General features: G+C 40.9%; 1 non-coding gene across 1 annotated transcript; it reads left to right on the plus strand.

The window, feature by feature from the left end:
• Positions 1–21,771: 21,771 nt before the first annotated feature.
• Positions 21,772–21,879, plus strand: LOC130937609 (small nucleolar RNA R71). Its single transcript, XR_009068820.1, has one exon. It is a non-coding gene; the product is annotated as a small nucleolar RNA R71 (small nucleolar RNA).
• The last annotated feature ends 2,840 nt before the right edge of the window (positions 21,880–24,719 follow it).

Consider the following 24,719-nt stretch of genomic DNA (forward strand, 5'->3'; position numbering starts at 1 on the left):
TGGTGCAGAAAGAGGTCACTAAGTTACTAGAGGCTGGGATTATTTATCCTATTTTTGATAGCCCCTGGGTAAGCCCTGTCCAGGTTGTCCCTAAGAAAGGTGGCATGACAGTGGTTCACAATGAAAAAAATGAACTGGTTCCTACAAGAACAGTTACAGGGTGGCATATGTGTATTGATTACAGAAGGCTCAATACAGCCACCAGAAAGGATCACTTTCCTTTACCATTCATAGACCAGATGCTAGAAAGACTAGCAGGTCATGAATACTACTGCTTCCTGGATGGATATTCAGGTTATAATCAAATTGCAGTAGATCCCCAAGATCAGGAGAAAACGGCATTCACATGCCCATCTGGAGTATTTGCATACAGAAGGATGCCATTTGGCCTGTGCAATGCACTTGCAACCTTTCAGAGGTGCATGCTCTCAATTTTCTCTGATATGGTGGAAAATTTTTTGGAAGTCTTCATGGATGACTTTTCAGTGTTTGGAGACTCAATTAGCTCCTGCCTTAACCATTTAGCACTTGTTCTAAAGAGATGCCAAGAGACTAACCTGGTTTTAAACTGGGAGAAGTGTCACTTTATGGTGACTGAAGGAATTGTCCTTGGGCACAAAATCTCGAACAAGGGAATAGAGGTGGATCAAGCTAAAGTTGAAGTAATTGAAAAATTACCACCACCCGCCAATGTTAAGGCAATCAGAAGCTTTCTGGGGCATGCAGGATTCTATAGGAGGTTTATAAAGGATTTTTCAAAAATCGCCAAACCTCTAAGCAACCTGCTAGCTGCTGACACGCCATTTATCTTTGATAAAGAGTGTCTGCAGGCATTTGAGACCCTGAAAGCTGAATTGGTCTCAGCACCAATCATCTCTGCACCAAACTGGGCATTGCCATTTAAACTAATTTGTGATGCCAGTGACCATGCCATTGGTGCAGTGTTGGGACAAAGGCATGACAAGCTTCTGCACGTCATTTACTATGCCAGTCGTGTTCTAAATGACGCACAGAAGAATTACACAACCACAGAAAAAGAGCTACTTGTAGTGGTTTACGCCATTGACAAATTCAGATCCTACTTAGTAGGATCAAAAGTGATTGTGTATACTGATCATGCTGCTCTTAAATATCTACTCACAAAGCAGGATTCAAAACCCAGACTTATAAGATGGGTGTTGCTTCTGCAAGAGTTTGATATAGAAATAAGAGACAGAAAAGGGACAGAGAATTAAGTAGCAGATCACCTGTCCCGAATAGAACCAGTAGAAGGGGCGTCCCTCCCTCTCACTGAGATCTCTGAAACCTTTCCGGATGAGCAACTCTTTGCCATCCAGGAAGTGCCATGGTTTGCAGATATTGCAAACTATAAGGCAGTGAGATTCATACCCAAAGAATATAGTAGGCTGCAATCAAAGAAATTGATCACAGATGCAAAGTACTATCTTTGGGATGAACCATATCTCTTCAAGAGATATACAGACGGAGTAATCCGTAGATGTGTGCCTAAGGAAGAAGCACAGAAGATTCTATGGCACTGCCATGGATCACAGTATGGAGGATATTTTGGAGGTGAGCGAACAGCCACAAGAGTCCTCCAATGTGGCTTCTACTGGCCTACTCTCTATAAAGATTCCCGAGCATTTGTACTTAATTGTGACAGTTGCCAAAGATCTGGCAATCTGCCTCACAGTTATGCCATGCCTCAACAAGGGATCTTGGAGATTGAGTTGTTTGATGTATGGGGTATTGACTTTATGGGACCCTTCCCACCATCATACTCAAACACTTATATTCTGGTGGCAGTGGATTATGTATCCAAATGGGTGGAAGCTATTGCAACACCCACCAATGACACTAAAACAGTGTTAAAATTCCTCCAGAAACACATCTTCAGCAGATTTGGTACCCCTAGAGTATTAATCAGTGATGGGGGCAGTCATTTCTGCAATAAACAGCTTTACTCTGCTTTGGTTCGTTATGGAGTTAGCCACAGGGTAGCTACTCCATATCACCCACAGACTAATGGGCAAGCTGAAGTCTCAAATAGAGAACTCAAAAGAATCTTAGAACGGACTGTAATTAACCGTAGAAAGGATTGGGCAAGGAGCTTGGATGATGCTCTGTGGGCATACAGAACAGCATTCAAGACCCCTATAGGGACCTCTCCATACCAGCTTGTGTATGGAAAGGCATGTCACTTGCCAGTGGAACTGGAACACAAGGCCTACTGGGCAACCAGATTCCTGAACCTTGATGCCAAGTTAGCTGGAGAAAAACGTTTACTTCAGCTAAATGAGCTAGAGGAATTTAGACTCAATGCTTTCGAAAATGCAAAGATATACAAAGAGAAAGCAAAAAGATGGCATGATAAGAAATTGTCATCCAGAGTCTTTGAGCTGGGGCAGAAAGTTCTACTATTTAATTCTAGGCTCAAATTATTCCCTGGGAAATTAAAATCCCGGTGGAGAGGTCCATATGTAATTACAAGTGTATCACCATATGGATACGTAGAGCTTCAGGATAATGACTCTAACAAAAAGTTCATTGTTAATGGACAGAGAATTAAACATTATCTTGAAAGTAACTTCGAGCAAGAATGCTCGAAACTGAGACTTGATTAGAGCTCAGTGGTAGTCCAGCTAAAGACAATAAAGAAGCGCTTGCTGGGAGGCAACCCAGCCATTTACAAAGTTTATTTACTAATTAAATAAATTTCCTTTTTTTTTTACAGGTATGTGCCCAAGTATCTTCAAGGTAAAATAGCAATTGCTTGAATTCACAGAGTTACAGGGAAATTTGGAAGTTCACTGGCGAATAAAAGCCAGTAAGAAACATTTTGGGCGTTGAACGCCCAAAAGAAGCACCCACTGGGCATTCAACGCCAGTAAGGGTAGCCATCTGGGCGTTAAACGCCAGAAATGAGCATCTTCTGGGCGTTAAACGCCAGAAAGAAGCACCTTCTGGGCGTTTAACGCTAGATTGACAGCATCCTGGGCGTTTAGAAAAACGCCCAGTGACAAAGGACTTCCTGGCGTTCAACGCCAGAAAGAAGCATCAGCAGGGCGTTGAACGCCCTGGAGAAGCAACATTTGGGCGATAAACGCCCAAAACATGCAACGTTTGGGCGTTTAATGCCAGGATGGTGGGGAGGAGGTAAAATTCGTTTTTCTTCACAAATTTTCTAATTTTTATGTTTCAATTCATGATTTCTTGCATAAACATGTTTCAAAATATCATCCTTCAATTCCAAAAATTTTAATCCTAATTTCTAAAAAAAACCCTAATTTCTAAAATCCCTTTTTCAAAAATATCAAATGTATCTTAATTCATAAACACAAATCTTTTTCAACTCATCATATCTTTTGGATTTCGAAATTGCCTCTCCTTCTATTCCTCTCCTTTCCTTTCTTTTGCTTGAGGACAAGCAAACCTCTAAGTTTGGTGTGATTTGCCATGATCACTGAGCTAAAACTCATTAAGATCATGGCACCTAAGGGAATAGGAAGAGCAAGGATGTGAACTTAAGGGAGCTGAAGCGTCCAAAAATTAATTCTTGAAGGCACCCCACAGACTAGAGGAACATCCACTTCCCAAAATACAGGTTGTTAAGTTCTAATTCTAGCTTTAACTCTGTGGTAGTATTATTATAGGATTTTACCTTAGAAGTTATATAAGAGTAGTAGTAATTAGCATATCTATTTTGATTTTATTTTCAAGTAAGTTATAATTTATTTTTCTCATCATCATCAAACATGAATAAAATAGTAGATTTTTTAGAATAAAGAGGCAATTTAATTTTTTTCGAGTTCTTAATAAGGAAAATTCTAATTATTTATATGTGGTGGCAATACTTTTTGTCTTCTGAATGAATGCTTGAACAGTGCATATTTTTGATATTGAATTTTATGAATGTTAAAATTGTTAGCTCCTGAAAGAATGATGAACAAGAGAAATGTTATTGATGATCTGAAAAATCATGAAATTGATTCTTGAAGCAAGAAAAAGCAGTAAAAAAAAAATTTTCTTGCGAAAAAAAAAAGAAAGAAAGAAAAAGCCAATAGCCCTTAAAACCAAAAGGCAAGGGTAAAAAGGATCCAAGGCTTTGAGCATCAACGGATAGGAGGGCCCAAGGAAATAAATCCAGGCCTAAGCGGCTAAATCAAGCTGTCCCTAACCATGTGCTTGTGGCATGCAGGTCCAAGTGAAAAACTTGAGACTGAGTGGTTAAAGTCGTGATCCAAAGCAAAAGAGTGTGCTTAAGAACTCTGGACACCTCTAATTGGGGACTCTAGCAAAGCTGAGTCACAATCTGAAAAGGTTCACCCAATTATGTGTCTGTAGCATTTATGTATCCGGTGGTAATACTGGAAAACAAAGTGCTTAGGGCCACGGCCAAGACTCATAAAGTAGCTGTGTTCAAGAATCAACATACTAAACTAGGAGAATCAATAATACTATCTGAATTCTGAGTTCCTATGGATGCCAACCATTCTGAATTTCAAAGGATAAAGTGAGATGCCAAAACTGTTCAGAAGCAAAAAGCTACTAGTCCCGCTCATCTAATTAGAATCTGAGCTTCACTTGAAACTCTGAGATATTATTATTTCTTAATTTCTTTTCATCCTATTTTATTTATCTAGTTGCTTGAGGACAAGCAACAGTTTAAGTTTGGTGTTGTGATGAGCGGATATTTTATACGCTTTTTGGGGGTAATTTCATGTAGATTTTAGTATGTTTTAATTAGTTTTTAATAGAATTTTATTAGTTTTTAAGCAAAAATCATATTTCTGGACTTTACTATGAGTTTGTGTGATTTTTCTGTGATTTCAGGTATTTTCTGGCTGAAATTTAGGGAGCTGAGCAAAAATCTGAGTTAGGCTGAAAAAGGACTGCTAATGCTGTTGGATCCTGACCTCCCTGCACTCGAAATGAATTTTTTGGAGCTACAGGAGTCCAATTGGCGCGCTCTCAACGGCGTTGGAAAGTAGACATCCAGGGCTTTCCAGCAATATATAATAGTCCATACTTTGCGCGAAGATAGACGACGTAACTTGGCGTTGAACGCCAAGTACATGCTGCTGTCTGGAGTTAAACGCCAGAAACACGTCATGATCCAGAGTTGAACGCCCAAAACACGTTATAACTTGGAGTTCAACTCCAAGAAAGGCCTTAATTCGTGGATAGCTCTAGTCCCAGCCCCAGCACACACCAAGTGGGCCCCAGAAGTGGATTTCTGCACCAATTATCTTAGTTTACTCATATTCTGTAAACCTAGGTTACTAGTTTACTATTTAAACAACTTTTAGAGAATTATTTTGTACCTCATGACATTTTCAGATCTGAATTACATACTTTTTGACGACATGAGTCTCTAAACTCCATTGTTGGGGGTGAGGAGCTCTGTAACGTCTCGATGAATTAATACAATTACTTTGTTTTCCATTCAAACACGCTTGTTCTTATCTAAGATGTTCATTCGCACTTAATTATGGAGAAGGTGATGATCTGTGACATTCATCACCTTCCTCAGATCCATGAACGTGTGCCTGACAACCACCTCCGTTCTACATCAGACTGAATGAGCTTCTCTTAGATTCCTTAATCAGAATCTTCGTGGTATAAGCTAGAACTGATGGCGGCCACTCTTGAGGATCCGGAAAGTCTAAACCTTGTCTGTGGTATTCCGAGTAGGATTCAAGGATTGAATGGCTGTGACGAGCTTCAAACTCGCGATTGCTGGGCGTGATGACAAACGCAAAAGGATCAATGGATCCTATTCCAACATGATCGAGAACCAACAGCTGATTAGCCGTGCTGTAACAGAGCATCTGGACCGTTTTCACTGAGAGGATGGGAGGTAGCCACTGACAATGGTGACACCCTACATACAGCTTGCCATGGAAGGAGCCTTGCGTGTGTTGAAGGATTTTAAGGAAGAGTTGAAGTTCAAAGGACAAAGCATCTCCAAAACTCCAACATATTTCCCATTACTGCACAACAAGTAACGATTTTATTCTCTTTTATTTTTCCAATCTAATAATTCCAACTGATAATTTTAATTAATATCCTGACTAAGATTAATAAAATAAATATAGTTCGTTTCAACAAAAATAATCTCCGTGGGATCGACCCTTACTCACGTAAGGTATTACTTGGACGACCCAGTGCACTTGCTGGTTAGTTGTGCGAATTGCCAAAGAGTTAGATTGCATTTCGTGCACCACCCATCCTCTCAGTGAAAATGGTCCTCTACGGTTTCCCGCATGGCTAATCAGCTGTTGGTTCTTGATCATGTCGGAATAGGATCCATTGATCCTTTTGCGTCTGTCACTACGCCCCATACTCGCGAGTTTGAAGCTCGTCACAGTCATTCAATCCTTGAATCCTACTCGGAATACCACAGACAAGGTTAAGACTTTCCAGATTCTCAAGAATGCTGCCAATAGGTTCTAGCTTATACCACGAAGACTCTGATCTCACGGAATGGAAGGCTCGGTTGTCAGGCGAGGGCAACCATGCGTCGTGCATCAGAAATCCAAGAGATACACACTCTAGCTCTTGCTTGTAGAATGGAAGTGGTTGTCAGGCACGCGTTCATAAGGACGGATGATGATGAGTGTCACGGATCATCACATTCATTAGGTTGAAGTACAAATGATATCTTAGAATAAAAATAAGCTTGAATTGAATAAAAGAGCAATAGTAATTGCATTAATTCTCGAGGTACAGCAGAGCTCCACACCTTAATCTATGGTGTGTAGAAACTCCACCGTTGAAAATACATAAGTGATGGTCGTCCAGGCATGACCGAATGGCCAGCCCCCAAAATGTGATCAAGAGATCAAAAGGTGATCAAAAGATGTAAATACAATAGTAAAAAGTTCTGTTTATACTAAACTAGTTACTAGGGTTTACAGAAATAAGACTAAGTGCAGAAATCCACTTTCGGGGCCCACTTTGATGTGTGCTTGGGCTGAGCTTGAGCTTTACACATGCAGAGGCTTCTCTTGGAGTTAAACGCCAAGTTGTAACGTCTGTTTGGCGTTTAACTCTGGTTCGTGATGTGTTTCTGGCGTTTCACTCCAAAATGCAGCATGGACGCCAGTTTGCATCATCTAAAATCGAATGACGTATGGACTATTATATATTGCTGGAAAGATCTGGATGTCTACTTTTTAACGCAGTTGAGAGTGCACCATTTGGAGTTCTGTAGCTCCAGAAAATCCATTTTGAGTGCAAGGAGGTCAGAATCCAACAACATCAGCAGTCCTTTGTCAGCCTCCTATCAGATTTTTGCTCAGGTCCCTCAATTTTAGCCAGAAAATACCTGAAATCACAGAAAAACACACAAACTCATAGTAAAGTCCAGAAATGTGAATTTTACATAAAAACCAATAAAAAACATCCCTAAAAGTAACTAGATCCTACTAAAAACTACCTAAAAACAATGCCAAAAACATATAAATTATCCGCTCATCAGTAAGCATCAAAGACCCAAGGCTCTGAGCATCAACTACTAGGAAGGGAAGAGAAACATTGAAAAAATAAAAAAAAAAGGGGAGTTAGAAACCCTAGTAGATGCTTGTGGTGAAGATGTGTCAGGAAGAAGCCTGGGCAAGTAAATTCTCAGGGTGTTTCAACACCTAGCACCCTAAAGCCAACTGGCTTGGGAGTGTTAATTGAAAACCTAACTAAAGGGTTGTCTTGAGACAAAACACTTAGAGTCGTGGTCAATAAACAGAAAAGAAGCACAAAAGGAGAAAATGAGCTAACTCTTACTACTTCAAGGTGACAATTAATGAAAAAGACCCCTAAGACACATACTTGGAAAAACCCTTAAGGATCTAGGAGCCCTTTGTGATATTCAAAGCATTCATGCATGTGTTGAGCATTTAGTCCAATTCTTAGTTATATTGCATCCATTCAAGGTCAAGTCTCAATTCACCAAAAAGACCACTCACATTGATTTGCTTGGGACAAGCAAAGCTTAAGTTTGGTGTTGTGATGACTTGCATCATCTACCCTTTTTCTTGCATAAAAAGGACCATAAAAGAGGCATAATCTCATTTGATCATTGAAATTCATGCCTTAATTGATGAATATCATAGTACATTGCTTTGAAATGAGTTTGTGCTGGATTTCAGGTGGAGAAGACATCAAAAATGGGAAAGAAAATAACAAAACAAGTGGGGCATGTGAAGTAGGCGTGCCACTTGAAACAGACGCCACAAAAATATATTGGCGTGGCACGCTGGTACAACATTCCAGAGAGTAAAAATGAAGACCATCAAAGGGGCGTGACACGTCAGAAGTAGGGAGTGGCACGCCAATTCGTTACTAGAGAAACCATCACTATAGCGTGCCACTTTGTGTCGAAGCCGTGACACGCCAGCCCCAGAGTTCACTTAGGCGTGCCACTTGAGGACCAAGGCGTGGCACGCCAGTGAACAAGGAGACAATGCAAAAGCTGGGCGTGCCACTTGGTATAGAAGGCGTGGCACGCCAGCTCAAGAAGTCCCACTAAGGCGTGCCACTTGAGTGATGAGGCATTGCACGCCAGCACCTAAGGAGGCCAAATAAAGCTGGGCGTGTGATGCCAGGGCATCTTGGCCTGTTTCACTGACCATTTCTTTACTGTTTTAGGGTAGTTTTATGCATTTTCTTAGTAAATAAGCAAGTTTTGGATAAAAATACACCTACACCTTGATTCAAGCAAACATTGTAAACTTTACATGATTTCATGAGAATTAGGCAGGAATTGAATGATAAAATGGATGATGTATAATCTCATGACTTGGAACAGAGCTTTGATGCACTTTAATTGCTTGATTTCAGGACAAAGGAAGCAAGAAGGAGCCACGTTAGCAGCCACGTTAATCTAATTAACGTGACCACTAACGTGGAATGGGGACAAGCTTGTAGCGTTAATGGAAAAAGTGATCGCCAATAACGCCTTCAAAGCCATCATAGCCCACGTTAGTTACCACGTTAATTACATTAACGTGGTAGCTAACGTGGAGGAAAAGATGAGCTCCAACGTTAGTGGTAAAAGTGAATGCCACTAACGTTCCAAAAAGGGCACAATTAGCCACGTTACGAGTCACGTTAATTCAATTAGCCTGAACTCTAACGTGAGAGGAGAAAGCAATCGCTAACGTTAGTGACACTCACTATTGTCACTAACGTTGGGCTCAGCCAATAGTGCCCACGTTAGTGGTCATGTTAAGACCACTAACGTGAAGAGTAACGTGGAGCAAAGCATGATAGGCCAATGTTAGTGACACTCACCTTTGTCACTAACGTTGGAGATGTCAATCACCACCACGTTAGTGGTCACGTTAATGCAATTAACGTGAGGCACTAACGTGGGAAGGAGGGACATTTGAAGCGTTAGTGACAAAGGTAAGTGTCACTAACACTCTCGAAGCATAGGCATGCCCACGTGGGGAAAAGAGGCAAAGAGCAATGTTATTGGAAAAGATGAATGCCAATAACGTTGGCGAAGGACCAAGAGGCAACGTTAGTGGTCACGTTAGTGCCACTAACGTTGAAGTTAACGTGGATCATTTTGGTTGGAACGTTAGTGAAAAAGGTGATCGTCACTAACGTTCTCGAACCCACATTTTCACTTAACGTTAACACCACTAACGTCCTAACTAACGTCCACCCATGCCTAACTCACACTTTTTCTGCAAGCAAAGCTGAGCCCACTGAAGATTGTAACTGCTTCAACTCAAGATCAAAGGCCCATATCCAAGACTTGAAGAACTGACTAGAAGATCAAGAAGAGTAGTATATATAGGAGTAGTTTTGAACTAGAGAGGAGCTTGGCATTTTGGAGAACTACACTCTGTATATTTATGTTTTTGCACTTTCTAGTTTGTGGGAGAATGTACTCTTCTCTACCGTTTTCTATTTCCAGAGCTATGAACAAAAAAACCCCCTTTCATTGGGTTAGGGAGCTCTGTTGTAATTTGATGGATCAATTATAGTTTTCATTCTTCTTCCTCTTTCTTTTCTCTTGGTTTACTAGAAAGCTTTCAATCTTAATTCAATTGGTTAGTTGTCTTGGAAAAGAAACTTTCCATAATTGGATCTTCCTGAGCCTAGGAAAAGGGATGAGGAGATCATGCTAGAAATGCTTTCTCATGTTGGACCAAATTGGGGTTTGGACGGATATAGTGACATATAATCCTCCAAACACTTTGATTTGGAAATACATGTGGTATAATCAGTGACCATACTTCATCTCTTCCCATGAGCAATTAAATCAAGGAATTGGGCAATTGTTCAAGCTTAGAGAGATTGGGTTGCCAAGGAATTGGGATCCAATCACCTAAGATTTCCAAGGAGATCAATGGATGCATTGATTGAGGAAGAGATGAGAATGAACTTGATTCGAAGAATGCAACATCTCCTAAGCCCAATGAATCCCCCATTTCTAATCTTACCCATTCTCTTTACTCTTTGCCATTTATCTTTATGTTAATCTGCCCAAATCCCCATTTAAGATTCTGCACTTTACTTCCTGCAATTTACTTTCCTGCCATTTAATTTTCTACAACTCTCAACTCAATTTCTACTTAGCTCAACTAGCATTCTTCCAACTAAAGTTGCTCGACCAATCAATCCCTGTGTGATTCGACCTCACTCTATTGTGAGTTTTTACTTGACGACAATTCGGTATACTTGCCGAAGGGAAATTTGTTGAGAGACAAGTTTCCGTGCATCAAGTTTATGGCGCCGTTGCCGGGGATTGATTTTGTATCGACAATGATTAATTTGGAAAATCACTAGATTGAGCATTTTTCTTTTGCTTGTTTATTTTACCTAGTCATTTACCTTCAGTTTCAGTTACTTTCCTCCTTCATCCCCTCTCCCATCTTTGTTTTCTTTCTCTTTGTTGTTATTTACAATTTTGTTTACTATCCCACTAACTGTTTGATAAATTGCACCACTCACACTAACAGCCACTCTAATGAGAATAATCTCTTCATTTTATTTCTTGCTGTGGGTTTTGTTAGTTGTATGACAGGGAGTAGAAGTGGAGCTTCAACTTCCTTTGATTCTGAATCTGAGAGGACCTTCCTTAGATTAAGGAGGGAAGCAAGAGGGAAAAGAGTTGTTGGTGCTGAGGAAGAGGAAGAGTACTTTGAAACAAACATGGAGGAGAACCTAGAGAACAACCATGAAGGAGAAGCTCACAACCATGCCAGATAAGGCCCAGTGAATCCTGCTGGACAAGAGAGAAGAGTTCTAGCGTCATACATCAATGCAAACCCAGGAAATTGTGGAAGTAGTATCCAAAAGCCAACCGTACATGCCAATAACTTTGAATTAAAACCCCAGCTCATCACCCTTGTTCAGAACAACTATTCATTCGGAGGAAGCGCCCAAGAAGACCCCAATCAACATTTAACCACCTTCCTAAAACTATGTGACACTGTGAAGTCTAATGGTGTTCATCCGGATGTCTATAGACTGCTTTTGTCCCTTTTTTCACTCAAGGACAAAGCATCTAAATGGCTGGAATCTTTTCCGAAGGAGAGTTTGACAAATTGGGAAGATGTGGTGAACAAATTTTTGGCGAAATTCAACCCTCCTCAAAGAATCAACAGGTTGAGAGCTGAGGTACAAACCTTCAGGCAACAAGATGGTGAAACTCTCTATGAGGCTTGGGAGAGGTTTAAGGACTTAACAAGAAGGTGCCCACCAGGCATGTTCAACGAATGGGTTCAACTGCATATTTTCTACGAAGGTCTTTCTTACGAATCAAAGAAGGCCGTAGACCATTCATCAGGGGGTTCTCTAAACAGGAAGAAAACCATTGAAGAAGCCATAGATGTCATTGAGACTGTACCTGAGAATGACTACTTCTATGCTTCTGAAAGGAGCAACACTCGAAGAGTGATGGAGCTGAACCACATGGATGCACTGTTGGCTCAAAATAAGATGATCACCAATCAGTTAGCTGATCTTACCAAGAAGATGGAAGAGAACCAAGTTGCAGTAATCACCACTTCATCACCAGCTCAAGAAGGAGTGAATACAGGAGAAGAAGGTGACTGGGAACAAGCCAACTATGTTGGAAACTCACCCAGACAGACCTATGATCCATACTCCAAAACTTATAATTCTGGTTGGAGAAACCACCCTAATTTTGGGTGGGGAAACCAACAAGACCAAGGCCAAGACCATAGACACCACAACCACAATCCCAACAACAATGCAACTCACCAACATCCCTCACAGAGATCATATCAACACCCACCTAATCACCCTCCTCAACATCCATATCAAAACCAACAAGACCACTCTCAACCTCCTGACCTCAACCCACCATCACCAACCGAAGATAGACTCTCCAGAATTGAGACCCTACTTGAAGGCATATGTAAGGAAGTTCAAGACAGTAAAGCATTCCGGGAAGAAGTGCGATCCAATATGCAGAATTAAGATGCTGCCATCAAGAAACTTGAAACACAAATTGGCTACTTATTCAAGCAAGCCCCTGGCCACAACGTTCACAGCAACACTAATTCAACTCCAAGGGAGGAGTGTCAGGCTATCACCCTTAGAAATGGAAAGGAATTGAAGGAGACCTACAAGAAACCACAAGAGAAGAACTCAGATGAAAAAGAAAAGGGACAAGATAAAGTTCAAGTTTCCACTCCCAATTCACATCACGAGGGAGAAGTGCTGAAGCCATACTTTCCAAAAGCCCCATACCCTCAGCAATTGAAGAAGAAGGGAGAGGACAGCCAATTCTCAAGATTCTTAGAAATCTTCAAGAAACTACAGATTACCATACCCTTTGCTGAAGCAATAGAGCAAATGCCGCTCTATGCCAAGTTCTTGAAGGAGTTGATGACCAAGAAGAGAAGCTGGAAGAACAACAAGACTGTGGTACTCACCGAAGAATGCAGTGCCATCATCCAGCACAAATTGTCCCAAAAATTGAAGGATCCTGGGAGCTTCTAAACTCCTTGTATCATAGGGAAAATCACAGTGGAAAAGGCTTTATGTGATTTAGGAGCTAGCATAAATCTGATGTCCTTAGCAATGATGAGGAAAATGAGGATTGAGGAGGCCAAGCCAATAAGAATGGCCCTGCAACTGGCAGACCGATCATTCAAGTTTCCTCACGGAATAGTAGAAAACTTGTTGGTGAAGGTAGGAGACTTTATCTTTCCAACAGACTTTGTAGAGTTGGATATGGAAGAAGGAGCCAAGACCTCTATCATCTTAGGAAGGCCATTCTTAGCCACTGCCGGAGCCATCATTGATGTTCAAAAGGGTGAACTTGTCCTTAGACTACATGAGGAGAAAATGATATTCAATGTGTTCAAGGCCATGAGTTACCCATAAGACTCATTGGGAGAATGTGTGAGGTTGGACTCAGTGGATGCTGTAGTGCAAGAGACTCTTGAAGAAGAAGAACTTGAGGGGTTAACAGAAGAAGAGGAATCAGCATCAAGCGAAGAGGCTGCAACAGCTAAAATTCACGTTCAGGGCACACTAGAGGAGAAGGATGAAAGAAAAGAAGCACCCAAGCTTGAACTAAAGGCACTGCCGCCCACTCTCAAGTATGCAAATTTAGGAGAGAATGAAAGCTATCCAGTGATCATAAACTCAGCCCTCTGCCAAAAACAAGAGGAGGAATTACTTCAAGTCTTACAAAAGCATAAGGATGCCATTGGATGGACACCTGCTGACTTGAAGGGAATCAGTTAGGCCATATGCATGCATAAGATACTATTGGAAGATGATGCCAAACCTTCCATTCAACTCCAAAGGTGGCTGAATCCAGTTATGAAGGAAGTGGTACAGAAGGAAGTCATGAAGTTGTGGCAGGGAAGAGTAATCTACCCAATTTTGGATAGTCCATGGGTCAGCCTCATCCAAGTGGTCCCCAGGAAAGGAGGAATCAATGTGGTACCCAATGAAAGGAATGAGCTAATCCCTACAAGAACTGTCACAGGATGAAGGATGTGTATTGATTACAGAAAACTCAATGAAGCAACAAGAAAAGATCACTTCCCACTTCCCTTCATGGACCAGATGCTGGAAAGACTTGCAGGACATGCATATTATTGTTTTCTAGATGGTTATTCAGGATATAACCAAATAGTGGTTGATCCAAGAGACCAGGAGAAAACATTATTTACTTACCCATATGGGGTGTTTGCCTACAGGCACATGCCGTTTGGGCTATGCAATGCACCTGCAACTTTTCAACGCTGCATGCTTTCTATCTTCTAGGATATGATAGAGAAGTTCATTGAAGTCTTCATGGATGACTTTTCAGTATTCGGAGATTCCTTTCCTAATTGCCTAAATCATCTTGCCTTGGTATTAAAAAAGATGTCAAGAGACCAATCTGGTCTTGAACTGGGAAAAATGCCACTTTATGGTAACAGACGGAATAGTCCTTAGCCATAAAGTTTCTAACCAAGGCATTGAGGTAGACAGAGCTAAGGTGAAGCTAATTGAAAAATTACCTCCACCGAGTGATGTCAAGGCAATTAGGAGCTTTTTGGGGCATGCTGGCTTCTACAGAAGATTTATTAAAGATTTTTCAAAGATAGCCAAGCCCTTAAGCAATCTCCTTATGTCTGATACACCATTTATCTTTGATGAGAAGTGCATGCTCGCATTTGAAAACTTGAAAAAGAAGCTGTCCTCATCCCCTATCATGACCCCACCTGATTGGAACTTGCCATTTGAACTGATGTATGATGCATCTGATTTCGTAATTGGTGCAGTGTTAGGACAGAGGAAAGATAATATGGTGCATGTCATATACTATGCCAACAAGGTCCTCAATGACACTCAACGAAATTATACCACTACCAAAAAGGAGTTGCTGGCAATAGTTTTTGCATTTGACAAATTTAGATCGTACCTCATTGGTTCTAAAGTGATTGTTTTCACTGATCACACAGCACTTAATTATCTATTTGCCAAACAGGAATCAAAACCAAGAGTAATCAGATGGATTTTATTGTTGCAGGAATTTAATATTGAGATTAGAGACAAAAAGGGCATGGAGAACAAGGTAGCAGATCATCTATCCAGGATCCCTTGTGAGAAAGGTGCTACACATGATACAAGTGTGAATGAGTTCTTTCCAGATGAGCAGTTAATGTTGGTTCACAAGGCACCCTGGTTTATAGATATTGCCAATTTTAAGGCAGCTGGTGACTTGCCTCCTGGAATCAACAAACATCAAAGAAGAAAACTCATCAATGTTGCTAAATATTTCATTTGAGATGAGCCATATCTCTTCAAGAAATGCTCAGATGGAATCCTTAGGAGGTGCATTTCAGAAAAAGAGGGACGAGAGTCCTGTGGAATTGCCACAGTTCTAGCTATGAAGGTCATTTTGGAGAAGAAAGAACCGCATCAAAGGTGCTGCAATGTGGGTTCTTCTGGCCCATTATCTTCAAGGATGCTAAAGAACTGGTGAGGAGCTCTGATGAATGCCAAAGGGCTGGAAATCTGCCCAAGAGAAATGAGATGCCACAGCAATTCATCTTAGAACTCGAACTGTTCGATGTATGGGTGGTGTGCGAAATTGTGATCACTACTTTTCACAACTCAAATAATCCCTAGTAATGGCCCCAAGAACTTGGTGCTCAATACCATTGCATAAACACAACTTTGCACAACTAACCAGCAAGTGCACTGGGTCGTCCAAGTAATAAACCTTACGCGAGTAAGGGTCGATCCCACGGAGATTGTTGGTATGAAGCAAGCTATGGTCACCTTGTAAATCTTAGTCAGGCAGACTCAAATGGGTATAGTGATATACGAATAAATCATAAAGATAAAGATAGATGTACTTATGTAATTCATTGGTAGGAACTTCAGATAAGCGTATGAAGATGCCTTCCCTTCCGTCTCTCTGCTTTCCTACTGTCTTCATCCAATCCATCTTACTCCTTTCCATGGCAAGCTTATGCAAGGGTTTCACCGTTGTCAGTGGCTACCTCCCATCCTCTCAGTGAAAACGTTCCTATGCTCTGTCACAGCATAGGCTAATCAGCTGTCGGTTCTCGGTCAGGCCGGAATAGAATCCAGTGATTCTTTTGCGTCTGTCACTAACGCCCCGCCTGCTAGGAGTTTGAAGCACGTCACAGTCATTCAATCATTGAATCCTACTCAGAATACCACAGACAAGGTTAGACCTTCCGGATTCTCTTGAATGCCGCCATTAGTTCTAGCCTATACCACGAAGACTCTGATCTCACGGAATGGCTGGCTCGTTTGTCAGGCGAGCACTCGGTTGTCAGGCGATCAACCATGCATCGTGTATCAAGAATCTAAGAGATATTCACCCAATCTAAGGTAGAACGGAGGTGGTTGTCAGTCACACGTTCATAGGTGAGAATGATGATGAGTGTCACGGATCATCACATTCATCAAGTTGAAGAACAAGTGATATCTTGGACAAAGAACAAGCGGAATTGAATAGAAGAACAATAGTAATTGCATTAATACTCGAGGTACAGCAGAGCTCCACACCTTAATCTATGGTGTGTAGAAACTCCACCATTGAAAATACATAAGAACAAGAGTGATCATTGGTTTCGGCCCCAGAGAGGGAACCAGAAGAACCAAGATGAAAATACAATAGTAAAAGGTCCTATATATAGAGAACTAGTAGCCTAGGGTGTACAGAGATGAGTAAATGACATAAAAATCCACTTCCGGGCCCACTTGGTGTGTGCTTGGGCTGAGCATTGAAGCATTTTCGTGTAGAGACTCTTCTTGGAGTTAAACGCCAGCTTTTATGCCAGTTTGGGCGTTTAACTCCCATTTTGGTGCCAGTTCCGGCGTTTAACGCTGGGAAATCTGAAGGTGACTTTGAACGCCGGTTTGGGCCATCAAATCTTGGGCAAAGTATGGACTATCATATATTGCTGGAAAGCCCAGGATGTGTACTTTCCAACGCCGTTGAGAGCGCGCCAATTGGGTCTCTGTAGCTCCAGAAAATCCACTTGGAGTTCAGGGAGGTCAGAATCCAACAGCATCTGCAGTCCTTTTCAGTCTCTGAATCAGATTTTTGCTTAGGTCCCTCAATTTCAGCCAGAAAATACCTGAAATCACAGAAAAATACACAAACTCATAGTAAAGTCCAGAAAAGTGAATTTTAACTAAAAACTAATAAAAATATACTAAAAACTAAACCAAATATGCTAAAAACATACTAAAAACAATGCCAAAAAGCGTATAAATTATCCGCTCATCACAACACCAAACTTAAATTGTTGCTTGTCCTCAAGCAACTGAAAATCAAATAAGATAAAAATAAGAGAATATACTATAGACTCCAAATTATCAATGAAACTTAGCTCCAAATTAGATGAGCGGGACTAGTAGCTTTTTGCCTCCGAACAGTTTTGGCATCTCACTTTATCCTTTGAAATTCAGAATGATTGGCTTCTTTAGGAACTTAGAATCCAGATAGTGTTATTGATTCTCCTAGTTAAGTATGATGATTCTTGAACACAGCTACTTATTGAGTCTTGGCCGTGGCCCAAAGCACTCTGTCTTCCAGTATTACCACCGGATACATACATGCCACAGACACATAATTGGGTGAACCTTTTCAGATTGTGACTCAGCTTTGCTAAAGTCCCCAATTAGAGGTGTCCAGGGTTCTTAAGCACACTCTTTTTGCCTTGGATCACAACTTTATTTCTTTCTTTTTCTTTCTTTTTATTTCTTTTTCTTTTTTTTTGTATTCACTGCTTTTTCTTGCTTCAAGAATCATTTTTATGATTTTTCAGATCCTCAGTAACATGTCTCCTTTTTCATCATTCTTTCAAGAGCCAACAATTTTAACATTCATGAACAACAAATTCAAAAGACATATGCACTGTTCAAGCATACATTCAGAAAACAAAAGTATTGCCACCACATCAAACTAATTAAGCTAGTTTTAAAGATGAATTCGAAATCCTGTACTTCTTGTTCTTTTGTAATAAAAACAGTTTTCATTTAAGAGAGGTGATGGATTCATAGGACATTCATAACTTTAAGGCATAGACATTAAGACACTAATGATCATAAGACACAAACATGGACAAACATAAGCAAAAAAAAATTCGAAAAACAGAAGACTAAAGAACAAGGAGATTAAAGAACGGGTCCACCTTAGTGATGGCGGCTTGTTCTTCCTCTTGAAGGTCTTATGGAGTGCTTGATCTCCTCAATGTTTCTTCCTTGTCTTTGTTGCTCCTCTCTCATGATTCTTTGATCTTCTCTAATTTCATGGAGGAGAATGGAGTGTTCTTGGTGCTCCACCCTTAGTTGTCCCATGTTGGAACTCAGTTCTCCTAGGGAGGTGTTGATTTGCTCCCAATAGTTTTGTGGAGGAAAGTGCATCCCTTGAGGCATCTCAGGGATCTCATGATGAGTGGGGTCTCTTGTGTGCTCCATCCTTTTCTTAGTGATGGGCTTATCCTCATCAATGGGGATGTCTCCCTCTATGTCAACTCCAACAGAATAACAGAGGTGACAAATGAGATGAGGAAAGGCTAACCTTGCTAAGGTAGAGGACTTGTCCGCCACCTTATAGAGTTCTTGGGCTATAACCTCATGAACTTCCACTTCTTCTCCAATCATGATGCTATGAATCATGATGGCCCGGTCTAGAGTAACTTCGGACCGGTTGCTAGTGGGAATGACTGAGCGTTGGATAAACTCCAACCATCCTCTAGCCACGGGTTTGAGGTCATGCCTTCTCAATTGAACCGGCTTCCCTCTTGAATCTCTCTTCCATTGGGCGCCCTCTTCACAAATGTCAGTGAGGACTTGGTCCAACCTTTGATCAAAGTTGACCCTTCTAGTGTAAGGATGTTCATCTCCTTGCATCATGGGCAAATTGAATGCCAACCTTACACTTTCCGGACTAAAATCCAAGTATTTTCCCCGAACCATAGTAAGATAATTCTTTGGATCCGGGTTCACACTTTGATCATGGTTCTTGGTGATCCATGCATTGGCATAGAACTCTTGAACCATTAAGATTCTGACTTGTTGAATGGGGTTGGTAAGAACTTCCCAACCTCTTCTTCGGATCTCATGTCGGATCTCCGGATATTCACCTTTTTTGAGTGAAAAAGGGACCTCGGGGATCACCTTCTTCAAGGCCAAAACTTCATAGAAGTGGTCTTGATGCACCCTTGAGATGAATCTTTCCATCTCCCATGACTCGGAGGTGGAAGCTTTTGCCTTCCCTTTCCTCTTTCTAGAGGTTTCTCCGGCCTTGGATGCCATAAATGGTTATGGAAAAACGAAAAAGCAACGCTTTTACCACACCAAACTTAAAAGGTTTGCTCGTCCTCGAGCAAAAGAAGAAAGAAGAGAGTAGAAGAAGAAGAAAATGGAGGAGATGGAGATGGCTTTGTGGTTCGGCCTTTATGGGTGGGTTTGGGTGGGAAAGTGGTTTGAATTTGAATGGTGAGGTAGGTGGGGTTTTATGAAGGATGGATGTGAGTGGTGAAGAGAAAGAAGGGATTTGATAGGTGAAGGGTTTTTGGGGAAGAGGTATTGAGGTGATTGGTGAATGAGTGAAGAAGAGAGAGAGTGGTGGGGTTGGTGGGGATCCTGTGTGGTCCACAGATCCTGTGGTGTCAAGGAAAAGTCATCCCTGCACCAAATGGCAAGCAAAATCACGTTTTGAGCCAATTCTAGCGTTAAACGCCGGGCTGGTGCCCATTTCTGGCGTTTAACGCCAGGTTCTTGCCCTTTTCTGGCGTTTAACGCCAGTCTGGTGCCCCTTTCTGGCGTTAAACGCCCAGAATGGTGCCAGACTGGGCGTTAAACGCCCAACTGCTACTCTTACTGGCGTTTAAACGCCAGTCAGTTCTTCCTCCAGGGTGTGCTGTTTTTCTTCCTGTTTTTCATTCTGTTTTTGCTTTTTCAAATGATTTTGTGACTTCTCATGATCATCAACCTACAAAATAAAATAGAATAACAAAAGAAAATAGATAACATATAACATTGGGTTGCCTCCCAACAAGCGCTTCTTTAATGTCAGTAGCTTGACAGATGGCTCTCATGGAGCCTCACATTTTCTCAGAGCAATGTTGGAACCTCCCAACACCAAAGTTAGAGTTTGAATGTGGGGGTTCAACACCAAACTTAGAGTTTGGTTGTGGCCTCTCAACACCAAACTTAAAGTTTGACTGTGGGGGCTCTGTTTGACTCTGATTTGAGAGAAGCTCTTCATGCTTCCTCTCCATGGTGACAGAGGGATATCCTTGAGCCTTAAACACAAAGGATTCTTCATTCACTTTGAATGATCAGTTCGCCTCTATCAACATCAATCACAGCCTTTGCTGTGGCTAGGAAGGGTCTGCCAAGGATGATGGTTTCATCCATGCACTTCCCAGTCTCTAGGAATATGAAATCAGCAGGGATGTAATGGTCTTCAATCTTCACCAAAACATCCTCTACAAGTCCATGAGCTTGTTTTCTTGAGTTGTCTGCCATCTCTAATGAGATTCTTGCAGCTTGCACCTCAAAGATCCCTAGCTTCTCCATTACAGAGAGAGGCATGAGGTTTACACTTGACCCTAAGTCACACAGAGCCTTCTTGAAGGTCATGGTGTCTATGGTACAAGGTATTGAAAACTTCCCAGGATCTTGTCTCTTTTGAGGTAATTTCTGCCTAGACAAGTCATCCAGTTCTTTGGTGAGCAAAGGAGGTTCATTCTCCCAAGTCTCATTTCCAAATAACTTGTCATTTAGCTTCATGATTGCTCCAAGGTATTTAGCAACTTGCTCTTCAGTGACATACTCATCCTCTTCAGAGGAAGAATACTCATCAGAGCTCATGAAAGGCAGAAGTAAGTCCAATGGAATCTCTATGGTCTCATTTTGAGCTTCAGATTCCCATGGTTCCTCATTGGGGAACTTAATGGAGGTCAGTGCACGCCCACTGAGGTCTTCCTCAGTGGCGTTCACTTCCTCTCCTTCCTCCCAAAATTCGGCCATGTTGATGGCCTTGCACTCTCCTTTTGGATTTTCTTCTGTATTGCTTGGGAGAGTACTAGGAGGGAGTTCAGTAACTTTCTTGCTCAGCTGTCCCACTTGTGCCTCCAAATTCCTAATGGAGGACCTTGTTTCAGTCATGAAACTTTGAGTGGTTTTGATTAGATCAGAGACCATAGTTGCTAAGTTAGAGGGGTTCTGCTTAGAATTCTCTGTCTGTTGCTGAGAAGATGATGGAAAAGGCTTGCCATTGCTAAACCTGTTTCTTCCACCATTATTGTTGTTGAAACCTTGTTGAGGTCTTTCTTGATTCTTCCATGAGAAATTTGGGTGATTTCTCCATGAAGAATTATAGGTGTTTCCATAGGGTTCTCCTAGGTAATTCACCTCTTCCATTGAAGGGTTCTTAGGATCATAGGCTTCTTCTTCAGATGAAGCATCCTTAGTACTGCTTGGTGCATTTTGCATTCCAGACAGACTTTGAGAGATCAAATTGACTTGTTGAGTCAATATCTTGTTCTGAGCCAGAATGGCATTCAGAGCATCAATCTCAAGAACTCCTTTCTTCTGATTAGTCTCATTGTTCACAGGATTCCTTTCAGAAGTGTACATGAATTGGTTATTTGCAACCATTTCAATAAGCTCTTGAGCTTCTGTAGGCGTCTTCTTCAAATGAAGAGATCCTCCAGCAGAGCTATCCAAAGACATCTTGGATAGTTCAGAGAGACCATCATAGAAAATACCTATGATGCTCCATTCAGAAAGCATGTCAGAAGGACATTTTCTGATCAATTGTTTGTATCTTTCCCAAGCTTCATAGAGGGATTCTCCATCCTTTTGTCTGAAGGTTTGGACTTCCACTCTAAGCTTACTCAATTTTTGAGGTGGAAAGAACTTTGCCAAGAAGGCATTGACTAGCTTTTCCCATGAGTCCAGGCTTTCTTTAGGTTGTGAGTCCAACCATGTCCTAGCTCTGTCTCTTACAACAAAAGAGAATAGCATAAGTCTGTAGACCTCAGGGTCTACCCCATTAGTCTTGACAGTGTCACAGATTTGCAAGAATTCAGCTAAAAACTGATGAGGATCTTCCAATGGAAGTCCATGGAACTTGCAATTCTGTTGCATTAGAGAAACTAATTGAGTCTTAAGCTCAAAGTTGTTTGCTCCAATGGCAGGGATAGAGATGCTTCTCCCATAGAAGTCGGGAGTAGGTGCAGTAAAGTCACCCAGCACCTTCCTTGCATTGTTTGCATTGTTGTTGTTTTCGGCTGCCATGTCTTCTTCTTCTTTGAAGATTTCTGTTAGGTCCTCTATAGAGAATTGTGCCTTAGCTTCTCTTAGCTTTCGCTTCAAGGTCCTTTCAGGTTCAGGGTCAGCTTCAACAAGAATGCTTTTGTCTTTGTTCCTGCTCATATGAAAGAGAAGAGAACAAGAAAATGTGGAATCCTCTATGTCACAGTATAGAGATTCCTTGAGGTGTCAGAGGAAAAGAAAAGTAGAAGACAGAAGTAGAAAATTCGAACTTATCATAGAAGAAGGAGTTCGAATTTTTCATTAAGGAATAGTGTTAGTCCATAAATAGAAGGATGTTAGAAGAAAGGAAGTAATTTTCGAAAATTAAGTAAAAGACTTTGAAAACATTTTGAAAAACACTAATTGATTTTCGAAAATAAAAGTGGGAAAGAAATCAAGCGATTTTTGAAAAAGATTTTGAAATTAGAAGTCAAAAAGATTTGATTGAAAACTATTTTGAAAAAGATGAGGTTAAGAAGATATGATTGGTTTTAAAAAAAAAAAAGATGTGATTGAGAAGATATGATTTGAAAACAATTTTTAAAAAGATTTGATTTTAAAAATTAATGACTTGCCTATCAAGAAAAGATATGATTCAAACATTAAACCTTTCTCAACAGAAAAGGCAACATACTTGAAATGTTGAATCAAATCATTAATTGATAGCAAGTATCTTTGAAAAAGGAAAGAAATTGATTTTGAAAACATTTGATTGAAAAGATATGATATGAAAAAGATTTGATTTTGAAAAACTTTGAAAACTTGAAAAAAAATTGATTTGAAAACAAAATCTTCCCTCTTGTGCCATCCTGGCGTTAAACGCCCAGAATGGTGCACATTCTGGCGTTTAACGCCCAAAACTATACCCTTTTGGGCGTTAAACGCCCAACCAGGTACCCTGGCTGGCGTTTAAACGCCAGTCTGTCCTTCTTCACTGGGCGTTTTGAATGCCCAGCTTTTTCTGTGCAATTCCTCTGCTGTATGTTCTGAATCTTCAATTCTCTGTATTATTGACTTGAGAAGACACAAATTAAAAATATTTTTGGATTTTTAATAATCAAAATGCAACTAAAATCAAATAACAATGCATGCAAGACACCAAACTTAAAATGAGACACTAGACTCAAACAAGAAATTTTTTGGATTTTATGATTTTGTAATTTTTTTGTGTTTTTTCGAAAATTAAGTGGAAGAAGAAAATAAAGGTATCAAAATTCTTAATGAGAATTCCAGGAATCATGCAATGTTAGTCTAAAGCTTTAGTCTAAAGGAATTAGACATAGCTAGCTAAGCTTCAGCAGGACATTGCATTCAAGAGCTAAATTGATGATGATCAATCAGCTTTGGTGATGATAAGAACATCACCTTGAAACACTAGAATTCATTCTTAAGAACTCTGAAGAAAAATACCTAATCTAAGCAACAAGATGAACCGTCAGTTGTCCATACACAAAACAATCCCCGGCAACGGCGCCAAAAACTTGGTGTGCGAAATTGTGATCACTACTTTTCACAACTCAAATAATCCCTAGTAATGGCCCCAAGAACTTGGTGCTCAATACCATTGCATAAACACAACTTTGCACAACTAACCAGCAAGTGCACTGGGTCGTCCAAGTAATAAACCTTACGCGAGTAAGGGTCGATCCCACGGAGATTGTTGGTATGAAGCAAGCTATGGTCACCTTGTAAATCTTAGTCAGGCAGACTCAAATGGGTATAGTGATATACGAATAAAGCATAAAGATAAAGATAGATGTACTTATGTAATTCATTGGTAGGAACTTCAGATAAGCATATGAAGATGCCTTCCCTTCCGTCTCTCTGCTTTCCTACTGTCTTCATCCAATCCTTCTTACTCCTTTCCATGGCAAGCTTATGCAAGGGTTTCACCGTTGTCAGTGGCTACCTCCCATCCTCTCAGTGAAAACGTTCCTATGCTCTGTCACAGCATAGGCTAATCAGCTGTCGGTTCTCGGTCAGGCCGGAATAGAATCCAGTGATTCTTTTGCGTCTGTCACTAACGCCCCGCCTGCTAGGAGTTTGAAGTACGTCACAGTCATTCAATCATTGAATCCTACTCAGAATACCACAGACAAGGTTAGACCTTCCGGATTCTCTTGAATGCCGCCATCAGTTCTAGCCTATACCACGAAGACTCTGATCTCACGGAATGGCTGGCTCGTTTGTCAGGCGAGCACTCGGTTGTCAGGCGATCAACCATGCATCGTGTATCAGGAATCTAAGAGATATTCACCCAATCTAAGGTAGAACGGAGGTGGTTGTCAGTCACACGTTCATAGGTGAGAATGATGATGAGTGTCACGGATCATCACATTCATCAAGTTGAAGAACAAGTGATATCTTAGACAAAGAACAAGCGGAATTGAATAGAAGAACAATAGTAATTGCATTAA

This window comes from Arachis stenosperma, chromosome 6, assembly GCF_014773155.1.
Source record: "Arachis stenosperma cultivar V10309 chromosome 6, arast.V10309.gnm1.PFL2, whole genome shotgun sequence".
Lineage (NCBI taxonomy): Eukaryota > Viridiplantae > Streptophyta > Magnoliopsida > Fabales > Fabaceae > Arachis > Arachis stenosperma.